We start from the raw sequence: 25,295 nt of genomic DNA on the forward strand, positions 1-25,295 counted from the left end.
AAAAATTATGAGAATATGTTTGTTTTGAATTTTGTAGAATTTATTAGAGAAATAGCACCCAAATTTTTTAACTATGACATAGAAAATTTCTTAATTTTGATACCAAAATTTTCTAACCGTGATCCAAAAAATTTCTTAACTTGCGGTCCTTCGAAAACTTTTTGTGTTAATTAAGTGGTATTAAACTCATATATAAGAGGTCTAGCCATTTATGTGTCATTTGTAATAAATTGATGTATTTTTCAATTTCAAAACACATTTGGATGTGTTTTGTTAGTTGAGTGTGTTAAAGTTTGTGACTTGTGGTTCTTTAAAAATTTCTTATGTCATTTATCAAAAATTCATGTGTCATTTTTAATAAATTTCTTATGTCATTAATACTTTTGTTATCGTTAAATTTATGATATGATGATGATGGTGATAATGCAGGTGGAAGAAGAAAAAGAACAAGTATGTAAATTTGAATTAGTTATACAAAATTGTTTGGTTGTCTAACATTTCTATTTGTAAAATAAAGGCTAATATGTTTTCTCCCCTTAAAAGAGATAATTAAGACTAGAATAGCATAATATTATGCCCAAATTTGATTTTGTGCGACTTGAATAAAATTATTTATATTTTGGTCCCCTCAACTTTTAATTAATTATAATTAGGCCTATTTGTAGTGGAAATACAACTTGGTCCTAAGTTCAAATTTAAATTTGAGTCGGGCTAATTTGTTTACAAAAAACGCATGCTGCCATGCAAAGTTTGTGTTGAAAATTAGCTTGATCACCAAGCTAACCACTCACTAAAGGTTGTAAATAATTATGGAGGGTTGAGATCGACTCATATTCTCATTTCGCTCATTGTTAGCGAAATTAAGAAGATAGAAAGAGAGAACAAGAGAGGAACATATTTGAGGGAGAGAAAGAAGAGAAAGAAGAAAACTCACATTGTAACACCACCATCATTAGCATCATTGGAGCCACCAAGAGCAGGAAAAGAAGTTAAGACTCTTTTGAGCCTTGGATGTGGAAGAGGAGGAGGAGAAAAGAAGTGCCCACATTTACTCACTATAATAACATTGATTATTATTGATGGCCTTGCCAACCAATTTTATTAACAGGTTGTTGATAAAATTGTATGGGTCAAAGTCCCATTAATAAAATTCAACATTTTTTGCCAAACAATCGATGTCATTGAAAAAAGTAAAAACTATTAGTGACACCTCAATTTTGGTAATAAAAAGATGCTGTAAATACAAAATTGAAAATTAATTATCCTGACGCTCGAGTAATCAGTATTTTTTTACCAGCTATATATCTGTTGATAACAATAAAATAAATTATTAAATTAATCATGAAATAAAAATATCATATTTATTAATTATTAAATAAAATACGTTATTTAAAAACATGTTATTATACATTTACAAGTAATCCTTGTCGAGGAACTTGTCGTCATTTACGTCAACTTCCTGTCTGGGGGGTGGTTTTTCGTTTCGTGAACTGTTCATGCTACCATTGCCTACCATGGGAAGAAATGGAGGAGGCATCAGTGACTGCATGGATGTGTACAACCACTACAAAAAATGTTGGTAAAAATGGCACTAATTTTATGGCATGGTTAAAGAACTGCCATTATATTTGTTAATTTCGGCAGCGCTAACTTATGCCATAATGCTCATGGTTTTTGTGGCGGCTTTTGTTGATTGTGGCGGTTTGGAATCGCTATAGAATTTTATTTTTAACTTGAGTGATGTTGGATATGAGACTGTGATTAGTATTGTTGCGAGAAAGTGAGGATGTCAATGACGAACCCTAATTTCTTTCCATTGTTCATCTTCCAATGATTTGTCATTCAACTCCTCGCTGCTGCAAGCAACGCCGTTGTCGCTGCCTTCAGTGAGCTTCTACGATTTGGCTTCGATCTGAAGATTTGTCAGTATTTGTCTCATCACCATCGTTCATCTCCTTGCCATCGCAAGAAACACTGTTGTCACTGCCTTCAACGAGCTTCTAGGATCTAGTTCTCAATCTAGCTCATCTACTCGCCGCCGCAAGCAATTCCATTGTTGTTGCCTTCAGCAAGCTTCAACGATTTGGCTTCGATATGAATATTTGTCTCCGCTCATCTCACCGCCGTCATTCATCTCTGCACCATCGCAAGCAACACCGTTGTCGCTGCCTTCTATGATCTGATTTTCAATCTAGCTCATCTCCTCACCTCGGCAAGCAACGCCGTTGTTGCTACCTTCAGCAAGCTTCTACAATTTAGTTTCGCTGTCTCTGTCACTTCTAATAGGTAATCTACTTAATCTTCTTCTTAGATTTTTTTCTTCCTCTTCGTACTTTTAGATCTAGTTCATGCTCTAGTAGAAAAAAACAAAGAATCTCTGGTTCTTTTTTTGTTATTGTGTATTTTAATTTTCATTGATTTTTTGTGATGTTGTTGTTGTTAGCTTGTTACTGCTGCATTTTCTATTGTGTTGTTTTTTTTTCTTCTGATTTTATTTAGTTTGAGACCTAATCTGTTCTATTAAACTGATAATCTGCATCATTTGTCCGAAATTAGTACAACACAACACTTTACTTTCTCTCCAAAAGAAGTCATGCCGTTGTGGAGGAACTGATTGGGTTTGGAGCAAGAGTGCACGTATGTGCAAGGAACAAAGCTGAGCTCACTAAGTCTCATCTAATGAAATGATTCTAGTTTTGAGGTTATTGGCTCTGTTTGCGGTGTCTCTGTTCCTCATCATAAAGAGAAGCCAATGGACTCTCTGTGTTCTCAATTCCAAGGGAAACCCAACATCCTTGTAAGCTCTCTTCTTTCTCTGCATTTCATCTGTTTGATATTATTCCCCAACTAACACTATTGTGTATGTTTTGAATTCACATTAATTGATACTTCAATACCGGTATAGATAAACAATGTAGGAACAAACATTAGGAAACCAATGAGAGAACTCACTACTTCAGAGCTTTCCAGACATGTCTATTAGGTGATAAACAATGTAGGAACAAACATTAATTTTGTAAGTTTCAGTCCTGGTCACATATCATGATCAATAATGTGAACGGCCTGAACTTTTCGTCTATTAGGTGGGGACATGTCGGAGAAAAGGAATAAAGAAAGGGGCAAAATTGTCATTACATAACAGCCTTACATGGCTCATTCCGGTGCTGTGTTGGTTCTCCCAAGTCTCACATTTACAGACACTTAAGTGAGTTGCGTCTCAGCTAGTTCGAGTCCCTTCCAAGTTCTGAACCGTTTTCGAGTAACAACACTTCCTCCATTTTCCTTGTATTGTAAATCAGGTGCCAGATTCTGTTACTCAACCTTACTATATATTATCACCTTTATTATGTTTTCTAATATTTTTTGTTGCTTCTTTTCTTTTCATGATTTTCCCACGTTAATTAGATAACTAGCTAGCTGGTGGTTTGATTAATTGATTTACATAATAGTATCCTAACTTTGATTTGTACTAAAAATTCATCATGCTAGAAAAAGAGTATATGCTAAAATTCATCAACTTAATCTGAATTTATGTATATGATATATGGCATAAGCATTACAAGACTAGAAAGAGTATAGTTTAAACACTATTATTATTTGAACAGAGTCGTTATCGTTATTTGAATTTGTTATATGATTTGCAATTTGAATTGTGGATAAGTCACAGTGTAAACAGAAATCATGGAGGGTGGACCTTATATGATGCAGCATCCATCAATATCACAGAAGCTAAGTGAAGATCATTATAATGTATATTAAGCTTTCATTATAAATTATTGATATGTCCCCACCTGCACTATAGAGTTGTTATAAATTTTTGTATATTAAGCTTTCATTATAATGTATATTAATCATGATATGTCCCCACCCACTCTATAAATTTTTGTATATTAAGCTTTCATTATAATGTATAAAAAATTAATCATGATTTGTATATGATTTGCATTTTTTATTGTTGAATGATATGTTTAATTGGAAATTTCACAAGTTTGAGGTTTTAGAAGAGATGAGGGAGCTATGATTAAAGGCAAGGCTTTCTGTTTTGAATACAATTCTACTGAATTTAGATTTTTTTTAAGAATATTATTTAATAGTGAGAATATTATTTACTATTTATAGCAACATCTTTCCTAGCTTGTTCAAAGTTCAAAGTCCATGAATTTATTTTATTCTAGTAATTTTATAAGTGGTTTTAGAAGCTATTATATATATTGATGCAGCTCATGTGTATGTACAATGATTATGTTTTTTTTTTCAGTGAAATTAAAGCTTGTTCACTACTTTAATTCTTCTCTACTTTTTGATATAAAATGCAATGCTTTCTAGATGTAACTTACTGTTGTTTTGATACTTTTAATATATATACTTTTGATAGTTTATTCTTTATTGTTGTGTGATTAGAATAAAATTGTTCAAGACTCGATTAGATTGTACTTTAGCTATTTGATAGTTTATTCTTTAATGACAGAAGTATCTGGGGTCTTATTATTATACCTTTGAGAAAAATCAAGAATGAGTTTATGACTCACTGGGATGGACTAATGACAAAACCAGGGGAGCGTATCCTTGTTCTTGCTGCAACCAATAGGCCCTTTGACTTGGATGAAGCAATTATTGGGAGATTTGAAAGAAGGTAACACTACTTGTTACATTACATGCCATTGTTATAGTGTATAACTCTTGATCATTTTGTACTTATTGTGATGCTAATCTTTGATGAACAGAATTATGGTAGGGCTACCATCTGTGGAGAATAGGGAAAAATTTTGAAGACACTTCTGGCAAAAGAGAAGGTGGACCAGGATCTTGATTTGAAGGAACTTGCAACTATGATGGAAGGATACAGTGGCAGTGACATGAAGGTAGTTTCTACGTTGTATTAGTTTATGATTATGATGTATCTTTATCATGTTACTTTGCTTTAGTCTTTTAAGGTTCTGATGCCCAACACATTTTTACCTTCACTCGCTATTTATTAAATTAAATCAAAACTTGTGCATAACTGCTGCTTATAGGCCTGTTGGAGAGTTGATTCAACAAGAGAGACTAAAGACTCTGGTAATGTGTAGTTTAACTTTTTAGCGATCTTGTGTAATCTGAAATACGTATGAGTATCATGTTGACATTTTTATTGTCATATTTGGCAGGACGAAAAGCAGAAAGGTAGCCAAGGAGATAGTACGGATACAGAAGATGAAGTTAAGCAGAAAATGGTTATTAAACTTAGGCCCTTAAATATGCAGGACTTGAAAGAGGCAAAGAATCAAGTAAGACTATTTTATAATTTTATTAGATTTATTGAATTAACATGGAGTAAAATACGTGTAAAAAGGTACAGTTAGTAAAAGAACAATAATTTTCCATTTAAGTGTTGTTTGGTTCCATGAAAATTAGAGGAAGGAAATTGGATGGAAGAAATGTTAATATGTGAATTGTTTTAGATTAATTCAAATTCATAATTATCCATTTATTATTAATATATGCCTTTTTCTTGTATTTCTTGTGCTCATAATAATTATATTTTTGTTGTAGAGATTGGAACAGGAGAGTGAGATTCCACACCAAAAGAGTTAGAAAGTAGGTCTTTTGGAGCAAGCAACAAGGAAGCATGACCTTGCTTGATATGTTAAGACGTATATTAAGGATTATATGTTAAGATGTACTATTGAAAAATGTTATTTTGATATTTTGTTTTTGGATTATGACATTTCAATTATGACTTGGATTATGATTTTTGGATCATGTATGAATTAAAAATCATCTTATGATGTTTGATTTATGGCTATACCTTTTGGTTATTATGAGATTTTTAAGTGAGTTTCGAAAATATCACTTTAAATTGGTGGTTTCAATCTTATTTTAAAAAGCATAAAATTGTCATCATAATGAGGTACAAACGGCGGTTAGAAACGCCCATTTTAAATGAAAATGATGCCATTATACGCTGGTAAAAACGTCGGTTAAAAACTGCCATTTTAAACGAAAATGATGCCATTATAACTTGGTAAAAATGGCGGTTAGAAACTGTCATTTTAAACACAAAAGATGCCATTATAACTTGGTAAAAATGGCGGTTATAATGGTAAAAATAGCGGTTAAAAACTGCCATTTTAAAGAGAAATGATGCCACAACATCCTGGTAAAAACGGCGGTTATAGCCACTATTTTAAACAATTAAAAAACCGCCATTTTATTCGGAAATAATGACGGTTACAAACCGCCATTTTAACCCTCAAAAAACCGCCGTATTATCCACTGGTTATTACGGCAGTTTTTAGAAAACCACCGTAATAACCAGAATGGTGCCCAAAATAACGGCGTTTCTTGGAAGCGCCATTTTTGTTAATAATGGCGGTTCTAACCGCCGTAATTTTCAAAAATAACCGCCGTTTTAACCCTGTTTTTTGTAGTGAACTAGCTCATGATACTCTTCATATTAGTCACATCTACATTCTGGTGTCAAAACTTTTCTATAGGTGGGTTATCTCCCTTGCTGCCTCTGATGAGTCTGCCTCCACTCCTCTTGCTCCTGATGGTAGCGCACCTCTAAGTTTGCATATGTCATCCTTTGCTCGTCCTACTACTCCAGCTGAAAGCTGAGCTTCATGTTGAGCATAGTAATCTACTCCAAGCAGCCTTAGTAAATCGAGGTGTAGTGGTGGTGCTGACGTGTGTCTCCCAAGCTTGCAACTACAAATGGTTTGGTCCTTGCCTCCTTTCTAAGACTAAAGGACGACCTCGGACCCCTCAACAATTTAAGTGGTACACTCCTTAATAGCTTTTGCCAAATTCGCCTCAACGCGATTCTAACATGAATAAAAATTATAAAATCAAACAATAGATAGACAATTATAAAGTAAATATGAAACACGAAAAAACATGAGATATTATACTTATGTAGGTCTCTTTGGAGTGTCTATCAACATACTTGCTACGATCTTTTTTCTTTTTTTGACCTTCTCGAAGAACTCAATCCCAAGTCTCGCCGTCTGTCGTTGTCTTTAGCCATTACTCATTATGCCTCTGTCGAACTTGTTGGTACCGCGGTTCTCTTTTGTTAAAATCTTTGATTTTTTTGTTTGGAGAGAGATTTAAAATTGTTGGAGTTTTTCTATTTGTTATGTTTATGGTTTTGGATATTTTTTGAGCTTTTAGATGGTTATGATAGTCATGTTTCAAGTGTTTCTTTTATTGATTTTGGTTGTTGCTTTATTTTGATAAGATTTAGATGTTTTTTACCTAGGAATATTTATAATTGTTAGTTTTGTGGAAGTTTCTTTCGGGTATGAATTCAGATGGTTTGTATGTAATGTTTTGTACGCTTGTTTTTATTAAGTCTTGGAGGATTTTTTTATAGTGTTGGATGCTTCTTCTTTTTAGTTTTTTTATATTTTTATAATTTTTCTATTCAGTTGTGTATCTCTTCGTCAATTGGAATGATGATTTATTGTGCTGAGACTTTTGAATGCTTACTAAAATCTTTCATAACATGGATGTGTTGAATGCTAAATACACTATACAATGATGTAATCTAGCTCTTTAAGTTATGGATGTTTTGTTTTTTGAGGTTTCGAACGCTTCTTTTTCTAATGTTTGGAATGTTTTTTTTGTAATTTTTAGATTTTTTTTGTTTTGGAATTTTTTTTGGATGTTTCTTTTTAATAGTTTTAGATATATTTTTTTAAATTCTGAATGTTTCTATTTCTTGAGTTTCAGATGTTTTGTTTTGTTTTTTCTTAGTGTTTTGATTGTTTCATACTATAAATTTTGGATGTTTCTTTGTTATTATTTTTGGGTTTTTTCCCCTCAGGTTCAGATGTTTATTTCTTATATGATTTGGATGTTCTTTTTTACATCAATTTCTATTATTATATTTTAGGTTTATACATCATGGTTAGACCTAAAAGATAAGGATGCCCAAAAAATGTATTATTCTTATGTTGTTTTTTGTTAGGTTTTAGATGTTATTTTTTCATGATTCTAGATTTTTTCAGATTTTGAATTTTTTTAATAATTTTAGCATTTCTTTTTTTTTAGACTTTGGATGTTCTTTTTACATTTGTTTTGAATGTTTCTTTTATTATACATTTGCTGAAGAAAAACATATAAGAAGAGAAAGAAGGCATCCCAAAATAGGTTTTGAATGAGTTTTTTATGAGTTGTAGTTTGTGCTTATGATGTACAATTGAGGGTTGATGTGCTGAATTCGGATTCTCAAAATTTTTCATGATATACAGTTGGGTTTATAATTAAGTAGTTCTCACTCTTGAGGATTTGTTAGATTTTTATTTTAGATATTTCATTTTAATAAGTTTTGGATGTTCTTTTTCGGTAGTTTTAGATGTTTTTATTTTAGTGTGTGAAATTTTATTTATCACTAAAGGAAAAGTACGTTATACATGATATGATGCCACCAATAAAAGGAACACCATATATCCAAATATTTTTTTGGTGTTTCTTTTCATGGAGTTTCAGATGTTTTTTTCTCATAGTTTCGGATGTTCTTATAGTTTATAAAGCATTGTTAACGAAAGAATGCATATATTTCTAATGGAAAAATATGAAAGACTAACGATAACAAAAATAACATATTCTATACTTTGAAAGTGTTATATGAAAAAATAACATGTATATGTCCTAGTTATATTAAACTAAGAATTTTGAAAAGAATTTAACAAGAACAAAAATTCACCAAGTTATTGCAATTCATCTACTCCGCGACTTGCATTAAAAGATTGAGTAGTCAAAATATTTTGTGAATTGTTGCTTTCTTCAATATCAATTGTCCCCTACAAAATAAAATATTCCAACTATAAAGGACATCCACGACTACATATAAAAAGAACATCCAAAACTATATGAAGAAGAACATCCAAAACAATAATTTAGTCAAGAATCCGTTAACATTAAGAATAACTTATATTTCTTTTTGATATATTTATAGATGGTTTAAACCTAACTATTTCCGATAGTTTTTTCCTTGGATGTAATTTACAAGATAATAATCATTCCTCATGTGTCACTTTTAGCAATCGTTGATTGCTAACACCATTTAAAAAGTGTAGAAAATAATCAAACAAAACAACTTCAGTATGAATATCATAAAAGATTTAACATAAAAAGAGAAACTATAAAAAAATTCAAAAACCTAATAAAAAGAACGTGCAAAAACCTAACATAGGAAACATCCGAAACTTAATAAAAGATGCATCCAAGATTATTAAAAACCATCCAAAAGGTACCAAAAAAGAACATCCGAAAAGTATAAAAACAAACATCCATAATCTAACAACCAATAACTATCTAAATTCATATTAAAAATATCCATAATATTACGAAAAGGAATATCCAACATGATTGATATATAAACATACGTTATCTGACCCAAAAAATCCAAAACAAAACAAAACATCCGAAAAAGACAAAAAAACCATCCGACATGTATTAACTAATAAACATCCAAATTTATATCGAAAATATCCAGTATATAACAAAAAGAAACATCCAACATGCTTGCTAAATAAACATATGAAATCTAACAAAAAAATACGAAACCAAACAAAATAACCATTCAAACCAACACAAAAAAACCATCCAAAATGTGAAATATTAGATAACATATGTCATGATCATGTTGATGAAGAAGAAGATTAATACCCTTAAGATTTTCTTTAGAAAAATGATAATTCACAAACAAAGTGACTATATTTAAGTCCCTATAAACATCCATACATCACTAGAGGTGCACCATCAGCAGCCGCGCTCAGAAAAATTAGTTTTAGTGACAAACTTTTAACGGCCATAACATAATAGCCGCTATTTCTTTTATTTAAGATATCTTTTTGTGGCAATTATATATTTGTCATTATTGCTATATGTTATAATGGCAATTATTACTATTGCGACTAAATCATCAAATTTTTATATTTGTAATCTTACTTTCTCTAAATTAATAGTGGCAATTATCAATATTGCCGCTAATTCTTTATTATATATTTTTTATGTCATCTTAATTCAGATGACCATTAACTCTATTCCCTAAATCAAGTAACCTAAAGAGAAACTCCTCAAGCTTTTTCCATCGCCGCTCACTACCACTGCAGGCCTTACCATCGCCAACGACCGTCTATCATCTTTCACTCATTCAAATTGATCGGTCTTCATGTTTCCATTCTCCCCCCTCAGATCTGCATTGCTATTCTTGTTTATTCGTGTCTCAGATCTCCATTGCTAGATTCGGTTCCTATCTTAAAAGCATCGTTAATGGTGGCAGAAAAGTCCAAGGTGGAGGTTGAGGAGGTTTTTGATCAGATGCTCACTTGTTTAGCTCTCTGCGATGATTCCAAGCTTGAGCCCTTACTCACTAATCTTCTCCCTCTCTGCATATCTTCACTCTCCTTAAACTCCACCGTTGTTTGCAACAAGGTTTGCCAATTCTTCCCTCTCTATTTCTAGCTCAATTTTATTTATCAGCAATTTCAAGTATTGTTGCTTTCAAATTTGAAGATGCTAGTGTTGATGTTTCGCTTTTGATTTTGTGAATACTTGTGTTAATTCTTCAAATGTCATAGGATTTCAAATTTACAGTTGCTAGCGACTTAGGGCACATTGGAGTTAGAATATAAGAGGGAAGATAGTTTCAGCATTGAATTGATGGATCTTTAATCCAAAGAGAGAATAGTAACAAATTGCACAGTTTTGAGTTCTACCAATGTTGCTTCTATGATCTATGATTCACTTTTGTTCTTTATTATAGTTTTCACAGTTTCACAATGATCTAATTGTGACACTAAATAGTTTTAGGTTGTATATTCTATGAATAGCATTCACATCTTCATTTGTTTCGTGAGAATGTAGTTGGTGACAATCGCATCCCATGTTCTCATTTTGTTGTTGTGATGAACTTCTTATTTTCTGTATATTACAAGCGACAGAGCTTATTCATTTTTTGTTATGAATATATTATAGGTGCTTTTGGTGGTCACTTAGATTCCATTCTGTTAGTATGATTGAAGGTAATTTTCAATTTTAATTTCCTTGCCCTCTTGGTTATGATTTGTTTCACTTTCAAGTTATTTACCATTTAATATAGTATTGTAATTTTTGACTTGATTTGATTTCATTATTCCTCTGCATTCTACTTTGCTTTTGACATATTGATTATGAGTTATGGTTTATATGGAAAGCTATTTCCTAGTTAAGGAACCCTATAATGTCATGCTAGTATGGAAATTTAGAGTAATAGCATATTATAAGGGTTGGTTATCTGTGGCTTTATGTAATTTGAGATTTCTATTGAATGAGGTCTTAATATTTTAGATTTGGATTAATTGATTATCCTATTGAATAGTAAGTTTTTCTTAGGATTAACATGTGCTTTGGACCTCTCTTCCAATCTACTCCCTTTTCTCTTTTCGAAATCTTTCACTTATGATTTTTGTTTTGCTTGTATCATACTCCACATAACTCTGCAACATACTTTGTTATGTCTTATATAAGTATTTAACATGATTAGCGTCTCTTATGAATATTTCATTATAGATGTTTTTGTTCTTTCTGAGTTATGATTGTCAAACTTGGTGTTGTTAGCGTCTTCTGTTCTGATTAAGGTCTTGATTTCAGTATCCTTTTATATATACAAATATTAACCATAGAATTGCAGTTCAGCTTGGCAAGGGAAGATAGGATGTTTAGTTTGTTTCCTCCCCAACCTAATATTTTTATAATTTTTCCATTTCTCTTCTTGTAAAAGAGTAGTGGTTTTGACCATCAATTGCCGTTGATTTTGCTTTTTAAAAATTTTGAATTGGACATGGGAATAAAAAGGCCAACATTTCCTTCAATGTTTCATCTTATTTTATTTCACATTTCTTTCCGTTTGGCAAAAGCTTGAAGAAGAGAACCATTTATTTCACATGTTATAATGGCAAAAGCTTCTATTGTTCAAAGGTTTCTGTTAGTTGCAGTTATTGTAAATTCCAAGTAATTAGTAAATAATTAACTAATAAATTAATTATTATTTAAAAAAATAGAAAAATAAATTTTATAATTTCATGAAGTAGAAATAATTCAAATATAAATTTTGACACTAATTTTAAAGATTTTGGCACAAAATTGGGCCAACAGGCCAAACCGATTGGACTGGGCCAAAACCGAGCCCATGGCCCAGCATATATAATATATAACTCAGCCTTCTTCCTCAGACACTTGATGGAATCATGCTGAATAGGGTGGAAACGCGAAGAAGAACCTTAACCATCCCTTCCAATTTTCATCCATAACTTTCAATCTGGAGCTCCGATTGACGAGACGTCAACGACCACGCATTCGTCTCGGAATTCTGTACAAAAGCCACATATCAATTTGGTAAGAATCTAGCAATTTCTTACTCAGCCACTCTTTCCTAATTTCAAAATTTAAGGTTTTGAGTTTGATATATTATGTGATTTGATGTTCTAGACTTGAGTTAGCTTGAAGAAACTATTGGGTTTTGTTCATTTGATGCCTTGGTAAGGTAAGAAACTGTTGAACCCTTGTGAATTATTGAATTAGTGAACCATTTGAGGATTATAGTGATATTGTGTGAATTAGATTGTGTTCTTGTTGATTTGGAGTTTAATTTAGCGGGTTGGAACGAAATCCGGGTGATTAAGCTTGAGGAATTGACATTTGGAAGCTTGGGGTTTGTGAAAGGAGAGGTTTTTGAGGTGTTCCAAGCTTAGGGAGGAATCGGCCAAGGTATGGTTTTGGTTTCTTGTAGAAGAGCGTAAAATAGGAATGGACTTAATGAATTATTAATGGAGTATGTATATGGTACATGATGAGCGGATAATTTATACCCTTTTTGGCATTGTTTTTAGGTAGTTTTTAGTAGGATCTAGCTACTTTTAGGGATGTTTTCATTAGTTTTTATGCTAAATTCATATTTAAGGATTTTACTATGAGTTTGTGTGTTTTTCTGTGATTTCAAGTATTTTCTGGCTGAAATTGAGGGACCTGAGCAAAACTCTGATAAAAGGCTAACAAAGGACTGCTAATGCTGTTGGATTCTGACCTCCCTGCACTCGAAATGGATTTTCTGGAGCTACAGAACTCCAAATGGCGTGCTCTCAACGGCTTTAGAAAGTAGACATCCAGAGCTTTCCAGCAATATATAATAGTCCATATTTTATTCGAGATTAAACGACGCAAACTGGCGTTCAATGCCAGTTCCATGCTGCATTCTGGAGTCAAACGCCAGAAACACGTCACAAACCAGAGTTGAACACCAAAAACACGTTACAACTTGGCGTTCAACTCCAAAAGAAGCCTCTGCACGTGTAAAGCTCAAGCTCAGCCTAAGTACACACCAAGTGGGCTCCGAAAGTGGATTTCTGCATCAATTACTTACTTCTATAGATCCTAGTAGCTAGTCTAGTATAAATAGGACATTTTATTATTGTATTAGACATCCTGGATTATATTTTTGATCCTGTGATCACGTTTTGGGGGCTGGCCATTCGGCCATGCCTGGACCTTTATCACTTATGTATTTTCAACGGTGGAGTTTCTACACACCATAGATTAAGGGTGTGGAGATCTACTGTACCTCAAGTTTCAATGCAATCACTACTATTTTCCATTCAATTCAGTTTATTCCTTTTCTAAGATATTCATTGCACTTCACCATGATGAATGTGATGATCCGTGACACTCATCATCATTCTCACCTATGAACGCGTGACTGACAACCAGTTCTGTTCTACCTTAGACCGGGCGCATATCTCTTGGATTTCTCAATCAGAATCTTTGTGGTATAAGCTAGAATTGATGGCGGCATTCATGAGAATCCAGAAAGCCTAAACCTTATCTGTGGTATTCCGAGTAGGATTCAGGGATTGAATAACTGTGACGAGCTTCAAACTCGCAATTGTTGGGCGTGATGACAAACGCAAAAGAATCAATGGATTCTATTCCGACATGATCAAGAACCGACAGATGATTAGCCATGTCGTGACAGAGCATTTGGACCTTTTTCACTGAGAGGATGGGATGTATCCATTGACAACGGTGATGCCCTACATATAGCTTGCCATGGAAAGGAGTAAGAAGGATTGGATGAAGGCAGTAGGAAAGCAGAGATTCAGAAGGAGCACATCATCTTCATACGCCTATCTGAAATTCCCATCGATGATCTCCATAAGCATTTCTATCTTTATTTTATGTTTTATTTATTGTTAATTTTGAAAACCAATATAACCATTTATTATCCGCCTAACTGAGATTTACAAGATGACCATAGCTTGCTTCATACCAACAATCTCCATGGGATCGACCCTTACTCACGTAAGGTTTATTACTTGGATGACCCAGTGCACTTGCTGGTTAGTTGTACGAAGTTGTGAAGTTATGTTTCGACCATGGTATCATGCACCAAGTGTTTGGCGCCATTACCAGGGAGAGAACGAACATGAATGCCATTATCAGAAATCACAATTTTGCCTATCAAGTTTTTGGCGCCGTTGCCGGGGATTGTTCGAGTTTGGACAACTGACGGTTCATCTTGTTGCTCAGATTAGGTAATTTTTTTTATTTTCGAAAAATTTTTTTTTCGAAAATCTTTCAAAAAAAATATTTCCCTTTTGTTTTCAAAAATTATTCAAAATTTTTAAGAATGAATTCTAGAGTTTCATGGTAACATGTTGAAGCCTAGCTGGCTGTAAAGCCATGTCCAAATTCTTTTGGATTAAGGCTTCCACTTGTCAACATAAAGGGCATGTATAGAGAGTTGGATGAAGTATCAGCTGTTGCATGCCTGATTTATATCCTAAAGCTGGTTGGCCATTAAGCCATGTCCAACCCTTGAATTGGAGCTTTAGGCTAACATTGAAAGATTCCTGGAATTCTTATTAAAAATTTTGAATTTCTTGTTTTCTTTTTCCTATATGGTTTTTGAAAAATATAAAAGAAAATACAAAAAAAATCATAAAATCATAAAAACCAAAAATATTTTGTGATTCTTGTTTAAGTCTTGTGTCATGTTTCAAGTTTGGTGTCAATTGCATATTCATCTTGTTCTTGTATTTTTCGAAAATTCATGCATTCATAGTGTTCTTCATGATCTTCAAGTTGTTCTTGGTAAGTCTTCTTGTTTGATCTTTAAATTTTCTTGTTTTGTGTTGTATGATGTTTTTCATATGCATTTTTGCATTCATAGTGTCTAAGCATAAAAGATTTCTAAGTTTAGTGTCTTGCAAGTTTTCTTTGCATCAAAAATTTTTTCAAAAACATGTTCTTGATGTTCATCATTATCTTCAAAGTGTTCTTGGTGTTCATCTTGACATTCATAGTGTTCTTGCATGCATCATGAGTTTTGATTCATAATTTTCATGTTGTGAGTCATTTTTTTATGTTTTTCCCTCTCATCATAAAAAATTTCAAAAATCAAAATAATATCTTTTCCTTTTTTCTCTCATAAATTTCGAAAATTTGAGTTGACTTAGTCAAAAAATTTTTAAAACTTAACTATTTCTCATAAGTCAAGTCAAATTTTCAAATTTAAAAATCTTATCTTTTCAAAATCTTTTTCAAAAATCAAATCTTTTTCATTTTCTTATTAATTTTTGAAAATATTTAAAAATATTTTTTTTCAAAATCTTTTTCTTATCTTTATTTCAAAATTTCGAAAACTTTACTAACAATTAATGTGATTGATTCAAAAATTTGAAGTTTCTTGCTTTCTTGTTAAGAAAAGTTCAATCTTTAAATTCTAGAATCGTATCTTTTAGTTTCTTGTTAGTCAAGTAATCAATTTAAAAAAATCAAATGTTTTTCAAAATATTTTTCCATCATATCTTTTTAATTATATCTTTTTCAAAATTTTATCTTTTTTAAAAAGTTGACTTCAAAAAAAATCTTTTCTAACTTCTTATCTTTTCAAAATTAAATTTTAAATCTTTTTGAACTAACTAATTGACTTTTGTTTGTTTCTTATCTTTTTCAAAACCACCTAACTACTTTCCTTCTCTAATTTTCGAAAATTCCTCACCTCTTTTTAAAATTCTTTTTAATTAGTTAATTGTTTTAAATTTTAATTTTAATTTTAATTCTTCTTTTAATTTTCGAAAATCACTAACTCTTTTTCAAAATTAATTTTCGAATTCTCTTCCTCTCATCTTCTTCTATTTATTTATTTATTTACTAACACTTCTTTTCATCTCAAAGAATCTGAACCTATCTTCACCCTTGTGTTTGGATTCTTATCTTTTCCTTCTTCTATTACCTTTTTCTTCTACTAACATAAAGGAATCTCTCTACTGTGGTAAAGAGGATCCCTATTATTATTTTTTGTTCCCTTCTTTTTCATATGAGCAGGAGCAAGGACAAGAATACTCTTGTTGAAGCAGATCCTGAACCTGAAAGAACTCTGAAGAGGAAACTAAGAGAAGCTAAATTACAACAATCCAGAGACAACCTTACAAAAATTTTCAAAAAGGAAAAGGAGATGGCTGCCGAAAATAATAATGCAAGAAGGATGCTGGGTGACTATACTACACCTACTTCCAAATTTGATGCAAGAAGCATCTCAATCCCTGCCATTGGAGTAAACAATTTTGAGCTGAAACCTCAACTAGTTTCTCTACTGCAACAGAACTGCAAGTTCCATGGACTTCCATCAGAAGATCCCTACCAGTTTTTAACTACGTTCTTGCAGATCTGTGAGACTGTTAAGACTAATGGAGTAGATCCTGAAGTCTACAGGCTCATGCTTTTCCCTTTTGCTGTAAGAGACAGGGCTAGAACATGGTTGGACTCACAACCTAAAGATAGCCTGGACTCATGGGATAAGCTAGTCGCGGCCTTCTTGGCTAAGTTCTTTCCTCCTCAAAAGCTGAGCAAGCTTAGAGTGGATGTTCAAACCTTCAAACAAAAAGATGGTGAATTCCTCTATGAAGCTTGGGAAAGATACAAGCAGATGACCAAAAGATGTCCTTCTGACATGCTTTTAGAGTGGAGCATTTTGGATATATTATATTATGGTCTATCTGAGTTCTCTAAGATGTCACTGGACCATTCTGCAGGTGGATCCATTCACCTAAAGAAAATTCCTGTAGAAGCTCAAGAACTTATTGACATGGTTGCAAATAACCAGTTCATGTACACTTTTGAGAGGAATTCCGTGAATAATAGGATGCCTCAGAGGAAGGGAGTTCTTGAAATTGATGCTTTGAATGCTATATTGGCCCAGAACAAAATGTTGACTCAGTAAGTCAACATGATTTCTCAAAGTCTGAATGGATAGCAAAATGCATCCAACAGTACTAAAGAGGCATCTTTTGAAGAAGAAGCTTATGATCCTGAGAAACCTGCAATAGCAGAGGTAAATTATATGGGTGAACCTTATGAAAACACCTATAATTCATCATGGAGAAATTATCCAAATTTCTCATGGAAGGATCAACAAAAGCTTCCACAAGGCTTTAATAATGGTGGAAGAAATAGGCTCAGCAATAGCAAGCCTTATCCATCATCTTCTCAGCAACAGACAGAGAATTCTGAGCAGAGTACTTCTAATTTAGCAAACTTAGTCTCTAATCTGTCTAATGCCACTTTAAGTTTCACGAGTGAAACAAGGTCCTCCATAAGAAATTTGGAGGCACAAGTGGGCCAGTTGAGTAAGAAAGTCACTGAAACTCCTCCTAGTACTCTCCCAAGCAATACTAAAGAGAATCCAAAAAGAGAGTGCAAGGCCATTGATATAATCAAAATGGCCGAACCTAGAGAGGAAGGGGAGGACGTGAATCTCAATGTGGAGGACTTCATGGGACGTCTCCCAAGCAAGAAGAAGTTCCTTATTGAGGACCTGAAGGAATCTGAGGCTCATATAGAGACCATAGAGATCCCATTAAATCTCCTTCTGCCATTCATGAGCTCTGAAGACTATTCTTCCTCTGAAGAGGATGAAGATGTAACTGGAAAGCAAGTTGCTCAATATCTAGGAGCCATCATGAAACTGAATGCCAAGTTGTTTGGTAATGAGACTTAGGAAGGTGAACCTTCCTTGCTCATTAGTGAACTAGATACATGGGTTCAGCAAACCTTACCTCAAAAGAGACAAGATCCTGGCAAATTCTTAATACTTTGTACCATACGCACCATGACCTTTGAAAAGGCTCTGTGTGACTTGGGGTCAGGCATAAATCTTATGCCACTCTCTGTAATGGAGAAGCTGGGGATCATTGAGGTACAACCTGACATATTCTCATTACAAATGGCAGACAAGTCAGTAAGACAAGCTTATGGATTGGTAGAGGACGTGTTAGTAAAGGTTGAAGGCCTTTACATCCCTGCTGATTTCATAATCTTAGACACTAGGAAGGAGGAGGATGAAAGCATCATCCTTGGAAGACCTTTCCTAGCCACAGCAGGAGCTGTGATAGATGTTAACAGAGGAGAATTAGTCCTTCAATTGAATGGGAACTACCTTGTGTTTAAAACCCAAGGGTGTTCCTCTACAACCATGGAGAGGAAGCATGAAAAGCTTCTCTCAGTACAGAGTCAAACAGAGCCCCCACAATCAAACTCTAAGTTTGGTGTTGGGAGGCCACAGCCAAACTCCAAGTTTGGTGTTGAATCCCCACATCCAAACTCTAAGTTTGGTGTTGGGAGTCTACAACATTGACTTGATCACCTGTGAGGCTCCATGAGAGCCCACTGTCAAGCTATTGACATTAAAGAAGTGCTTATTAGGAGGCAACCCAATTTTTATTTATCTAATCTTACTTTTATTTTATTCTTTCTTTATGTTTTATTAGGTTCATGATCATGTGGAGTCACAAAATAAATACTAAAATTAAAAAAAGAATAAAAAACAGCAGAAGAAAAAGCACACCCTGGAGGAAGGGCTTACTGGCATTTAAACGCCAATAAGGAGCATCTGGCTGGCGTTTAACGCCAGAACAGAGCATGGATCTGGCGTTGAACGCCAGAAACAAGCAGCATCCTGGCATTTAAACGCCAGAAATACACCCTGAGGAGAGCTGGCGCTGAACGCCAGAAACAAGCATGGAACTGGCGTTCAACGCCAGAAACATGCTGCAAATGGGCGTTAGACGCCCAAAACAAGCATGAAGCTGGCGTTCAATGCCAGAAACAAGCTTCAATTTGGTGTTGAATGCCAGGATTGCATGTAGAGGGCGTTTTACACGCCTCATTGATGCAGGGATGATAATCCTTGACACCTAAGGATCTATGGACCCCACATGATCATCTCAGGATCTGTGGACTCCACAGGATCCCTACCTACCTCAACTCACCCTCTCTCTCTTTTTCACACAATCCAATTAACACGCTTCCCCAAAAACCCTTCACCAATCACCTCAATCTCTCTTTCCCATCACCTCTTCACCACTCACATCCATCCACTCTTCCCCATAAATCCCACCTACCTTCAAAATTCAAAATCCCTTTTCCCACCCAACCTACCTGATAAACCACTATTTTATGGTTTATCTTGTGCTCAATTGAGTGGTTTTTATCAACTCTTTGCCCACTTATTCATATGATTTGCATGTTTTACATTCTCCTTCCCGATTTTGTGCTATGATTGAAAATATGCTTCTTTGGCTTTTATTTTATTTTATTTAATCCTCTCTTATTACCATTAGATGCCTTGATATGTGTGTTAAGTGATTTCAGGAATTACAGGGCAGGAATGGCTTAGAGGATGGAAAGGAAGCATGCAAAAGTGGAAGAAATACAAGAAGTTGAAGGAACTGCAAAGCTGTCACCCTGACCCTCTCGCACTAAAACAATCATAACTTGAGCTACCGAGGTCCAAATGATGCGGTTTCACTTGCAATGAAAAGCTAACGTCCGGGGCTTCGATTTGATATGTAATTCACCATAGTGGCCATACAGATAGGTGACGCGAACGCGCGCTCCACGCGGACGCATCGCATCTGTGAACTTCAATCCGCGCGGATGCGTGGATGACGCCTCCGCGTCACTTTGCCGCGACCTGTACAGACTAGATTTCACAATCAGCAATTTCTGAGCTATTTCTGACCCAGTTTTCGGCCCAGAGAACACAGATTAGAGGCTATAAAGTGGGGGAATGCATCCATTCTTGATGATGCTTTCATAATTCACTTTTCATAGTTTAGATGTAGTTTTTAGTGAGAGAGGCTCTCTCCTCTCTCTTAGGATTAGGATTAGGAATAGAATTTATTTTAGGATTAAGATATCTTTTCACTTCAGGATTATTTCATCTTCATATCAGGTTCAATGTTCCTTTTATTTATTTCCTCAATTTAGTTTATGTATTTCTATGTTTAACTCAACTTCTTTATTTGGCTACAACTGCCCATGTTACTTTTAATATTTTTATTTGAGGTATTTCAGATCTAAGATTCATATTTAGTTTTTATATTATTGGCTTTAATTGATTAACTGGAAGCTCTTGAGTTATCAACTATTCATGATTGATCGTTATGTCGGCTAATTAACTGGAATTCCACTAACTCTAGTCTTTCCTTAGGATTTGGCTAGGACTTGGGAAATCTAACCAATTGGTTCATTGGACGTTCCCTTGCTTACGCAAAGGTTAACGAAGTGGGATTAACTTCCATTCCTATAGGAGTAACTAGGATAGGACTTCCGAATTTCATATCTTGCCAAGAGTTTATTTTATAGTTAATTATTTATTTGTCCTTTAATTTACTTGTTCCCCACTTTCAAAACCCCAATTTACAAAACCCACAACCAATAATAAGAACATACCTCCCTGCAATTCCTTGAGAAGACGACCCGAGGTTTGAATACTCGGTTATCAATTTTAAAAGGGTTTGTTACTTGTGACAACCAAAACGTTTGTAAGAAAGGTTGATTGCTTGGTTTAGTAACTATACTTACAACGAGAGTTTACTATAACTTCTAAACCATCAATCTTCAGTTCTTCAAAATGACGCCATTGCCGGGGAATTGCAAACGTGTGCCTTATTATTGGTTACTGTAAATATTTTTCAAAAAAAAAAATTTTTACGCACGCGACGCGTAAGCGTCGCTGACCCGTCCACATCACTAGTGCATTTTGAAGAAAGGGAAATTGAACAGAACGTCACGTGAGAGCGTGGCTGGAGGCGTGCCCTTGGCACATATCATTACACGCGACTGCGTCGTTGACGCATCCGTGTCAAGTGCAAACATTGGCCTCCCACGCGTCCGCGTCACTCACGCGGCCGCGTGCCCTGGGATTCGACGTAAAATGGGTGCACGACCGAAAGTTGTGCTAGAGTGGTGATGGATCGGTGCTGAACGCACAAATTCTTCCCACGCGGACGCATGGCTCACGCGTCGCATCATATCCTTCTAATGGCCACTCACGCGATCGCGTCACCCAACATTTGGAAAAAATAAAAATTTGAACAGAGAGTTGTGTGAGCGCGAGGCTGCCCTCGCACCAGTAGCATAACATGTGTCACGCGTCCGCGTCGATTCACTTAATGCGCATTTGCGCGAACGCGTCACTTACGCATCCGCGTCGCTTGCGCCGCACAGCTTATCCTAAATTGCCAAATATCTTATCTTTCTCTTCCCCAAATCCTACTTTTTCTTTTCCCTTCTTATTTCTTTCCTCCCCCTTCTTCCTTCCTCCCTCATTCTCACCTTCTACTTTTTCTTTCTCTCACCACCATTATCCAGGTTTTTCTTTTCTTCTTCCCCCTTTACTTTTCTATTCTTGTTCTTTATTTATGTTTTCTTCTTCCTTTCTCTTTCTTTTTACTTTCATTGCATATGTTTTCTTTTTCTTTCCTTTTTATTGGTGCTGGAAATTTATTTAATCATTGTGGAGTATTACAAAATTTTTTGGCAATTATATTTTTAAAAGGGTTGCTTGCATGTCCAATTTATTATTTTCATTGAATTAGTTATCATGCATGCTAGGTGTTTGTGAAAAAGCTTGTATGGCATCATGTACTTTTCTACATTATTCTATTCTACTATTCAATGCTTGCTTTTCACAAATTCCCTTTACTATTTTATTAATTGAATTTAATTGTCAATACAAACGTGATAGTTTGTTACGAAGTGATGCTTGATCTATGCTACTCATGTCCTTGCCGGCATGCCAATAAACATCTTGCATCTACTTCCCTATCGTGCACTTATTCTAATGCAAAATGCAGAATGCAATGCTAATATAAATGTTATGCATGATTACAGGTTCAATCAAAACTCAAAAACAAACAAATCAAACTAAAATTAAAACTGAAAAAGGGACGATCATACCACGGTGGGTTGTCTCCCACATAGCACTTTTAGTTAAAGTCCTTAAGTTGGACATTTGGCGAGCTCTCTGTCATGGTGGCTTGTGCTTGAACTCATCCTGAAACTTTCACCAATGCTTGGACTTCCAATAAGCTCTATTAATACCAAGTAAATTTCTCAAGCTTTGATGGAGTTCTTCACAAGCTTTGAGCTCCCAAATTTGATCATCATATATTCCCGAATCCCAAATCTTGTTTCTACACCCGTCTTCAAATTGATTATCATGATTCCATCCAGGTGGTTCAGCTTTAGAATTCTCACTGAAGCATCCAAACAACTTCCTAGACCTATTCAATTGAGCTCTACACCAACCTTTACGTTTAAACTTAAAGCTTCCAACCATAATGAACCTTGCAGGATAATTCTTATCACTGACCATCTTCTTCTTACTCTTAATGCCACAAAGAGCTCTAAGTTGACCATCCATCTCCAGTAGCCCATATTCAAGTGGAATTAGAAAGCTAAGGGATATGAATTTTACCCACTTGAATGTTGTGAAGGATGATGGCAACTTAGGGGGAGGGGTCTCCAACAACTTTGGCAAGGTAGTTGCAGGCTTTACTCCCTTGTGCTATTCTCTGACAACTTCCACCTCTTTGCAAGCTTCTTCACTTTCAACCTCTTCTTCTTGGTAGCTTTCTTCCAATTTAATCTATTCTTCATTGCTTACCAAGGGCATGGGAGGCTGTGCTTCTGCTTCTTTAGTCTCCGTCTCTTGATCAATCTCTTCCAAGTCTTCAACCAAGATATGCCTTAGCGATTGTACACCCTCCTCAACATCAATTTCAATCGCCTTGGAAGGAGGCTCTATAGCCTGACTTTTCCATGGAGGTTCCGCATCTCCTAAGTCTTCGACCACTTTTTCCTCTTTAACGATTACAGCTTCCTCCAATTGTTCCAATACAAAGTCATGTTGCTCATTGTCCACCGGAGTTTCTAGCTTCTCCTTCATGCTGCGTTCTTGAGTAGATTCTCCACATGAAGCCATGGGAGTTCCTTGAGTGTCCAGATGTCGGGAGTCTAGTCGGCTTATCGCTTGGCCCAGTTGTTGAATGGTTGCATTGAGTCGATCTATTGTCTCCTTGAAATGATCCTTTGACTCTTGTTGCGCTCGGCTATCATAAGTAGGATCATAATGCTCTTGAATTGATGGATATAGAGATGGTGAATATTGAGGTGGTGGTTCTTGGGAGTAATTGGGTTGGAATTGGAGTGGTTCTATATATGGTTCATATGGTGGTTGGTATGGTGGCTGAGGGTTAGGGTCATATGGAGGTGAATGGCGGAAAGGGGCTTGTGAGTATGGTGGTCCAAAGTCATGTTGAGGAGGGGATTCATAGGCTTATGGTGGTGGTTGTTGATAATCAAAAGAGTGCTCACCATAGCCATTGCCTTGATATACATCACAGAATGGTTGTTGATAGTCCATTGGAAGTGGTTGTTGCCATGAGGGTTGATCAAATCCTTGTGGCTCCTCCCATCTTTGATTGTCCCATCCTTGGTGCATGTTGTCATTATAATTTCCTCTTCCTGCAACATAATTGTAACCAGACTCATAGCCAAAGGGGTGAGAGTTCATAGTAGTAGGAGAAAATAAAAACCAAAACTAACAAAAAGAAAATATTTTGAAAAAGATATGATTTTTGAAAAAAAAAAGATAAGATAAGATTTTGAAAAAGATATGATTTTTTTTAAAAAGATTTGAATTTTGAAATTTAAAACTAAGTTAAGATAAGATAAAAATTTTAAAATAAAAATCTGATTTTTTTTTTTGAAAAATATTTACAATAACCAATAATAAGGCACATGTTTGCAATTCCCCGGCAATGGCGCCATTTTGACGATCAGATTTTCTATCGGTAAAGAATAAAAGTAATCACGTTGTAAGTATAGTCTCTAAACCAACAGAAAATACTTTCGTACAAAAGTTTTAGTTGTCACAAGTAACAAACCCCTAATAAAATTGATAACCGAAGTATTTAAACCTCGGGTCGTCTTCTCAAGGAATTGCAGTGAGGTGTTCTTATTATTGGTTATGCAAAGGTATATTTTGGGGTTTTCAAAAGGGTTGAACAAGTAATGTAAAATAACAAGTAGTTAAAATAATAACTAATAAAGCTCTTGGCAAGGTATGAGAACTGGAAGTCCTATCCCAATTATCCTTATCAATTGTGATGAGAATTGGATTTTTTTCCCCACTTTGTTAACCTCTAACTATGAAGATAAGTTAAGTGGATGAATTGATTTTGATTCCTCAGGTCCTAGTCTTTCCTTGGGAAAGGCTAGAGTTATTGGAACTCGAATTAATTCTTGAAGAATTCCAACTTTCAATCAACAATGAGTTTGATAACTCAAGTATCTCCAATGACTCAACCAAAGCCAAAAGGGAAAAATCTAAATTATTTATATAAATAAAAGAAAGCAATCATAATTCTAAAATACCTCAAATTATATTAAATGAAGATATCAATTTTAACATGAAAAAATTCATAAATTAAGTTGGGAAAGTAAATTAAAGGAACATTAAACCTGGAACTCAGAAGAAATTGTAAGTTGAAATAATAAGAAATCATAAATCCTTTAAGAGGAATCCTAATCCTAAATCCTAAGAGAGAGGAGAGAACCTCTCTCTCTAAAAACTACATCTAAATTATAAAAAGTGAATTATGAGTCATCTCTCTTCATTCCTCAACTTTGCAACCTTTAATCTATTTTTTCTGAGCTTGAAACCGGGACAAAAATAGCCAAGGATTCGCTGGTTGCGAAATCTACCACGCTGATTTTCGTCATTGCGATACGTTTGCGTGGAGCACACGTTTGCGTCACCTATCTGTACGGCCATTATAGCAAATTATATATCAAATCGAAGTCCCGGACGTTAGCTTTTCAACGCAACTAGAACCGCATCATTTGGATCTCTGTAGCTCAAGTTATGACCGTTTGAGTGCAAAGAGGTCTGGCTGACAGCTTTGCAATTCCTTCAACTT

At 34.7% G+C, this 25,295-nt stretch overlaps 1 long non-coding RNA gene and 1 other non-coding gene across 15 annotated transcripts; one reads left to right on the forward strand and one right to left on the reverse strand.

The window, feature by feature from the left end:
• Positions 1-1,419: 1,419 nt before the first annotated feature.
• On the forward strand, positions 1,420-5,785 carry LOC112744984 (uncharacterized). Of its 14 annotated transcripts, none has more exons than XR_003813559.2 (10): positions 1,420-2,286; positions 2,557-2,797; positions 2,906-2,983; positions 3,084-3,299; positions 3,668-3,750; positions 4,469-4,633; positions 4,725-4,862; positions 5,016-5,058; positions 5,148-5,267; positions 5,533-5,785. It is a non-coding gene; the product is annotated as an uncharacterized lncRNA (long non-coding RNA). The 14 variants fall into 14 exon arrangements; XR_011872891.1 differs by having other exon boundaries at positions 1,445-2,286; positions 2,906-2,995; positions 3,662-3,750; positions 4,472-4,633; XR_003813561.2 differs by having other exon boundaries at positions 1,445-2,286; positions 2,906-2,995.
• Positions 5,786-16,876: 11,091 nt separating this feature from the next.
• LOC112765930 (small nucleolar RNA R71) lies at positions 16,877-16,984 on the reverse strand. The gene has a single exon (XR_003183970.1). It is a non-coding gene; the product is annotated as a small nucleolar RNA R71 (small nucleolar RNA).
• Positions 16,985-25,295: the final 8,311 nt, after the last annotated feature.

This window comes from Arachis hypogaea, chromosome 2 (assembly GCF_003086295.3).
Source record: "Arachis hypogaea cultivar Tifrunner chromosome 2, arahy.Tifrunner.gnm2.J5K5, whole genome shotgun sequence".
NCBI classification, from domain to species: domain Eukaryota; kingdom Viridiplantae; phylum Streptophyta; class Magnoliopsida; order Fabales; family Fabaceae; genus Arachis; species Arachis hypogaea.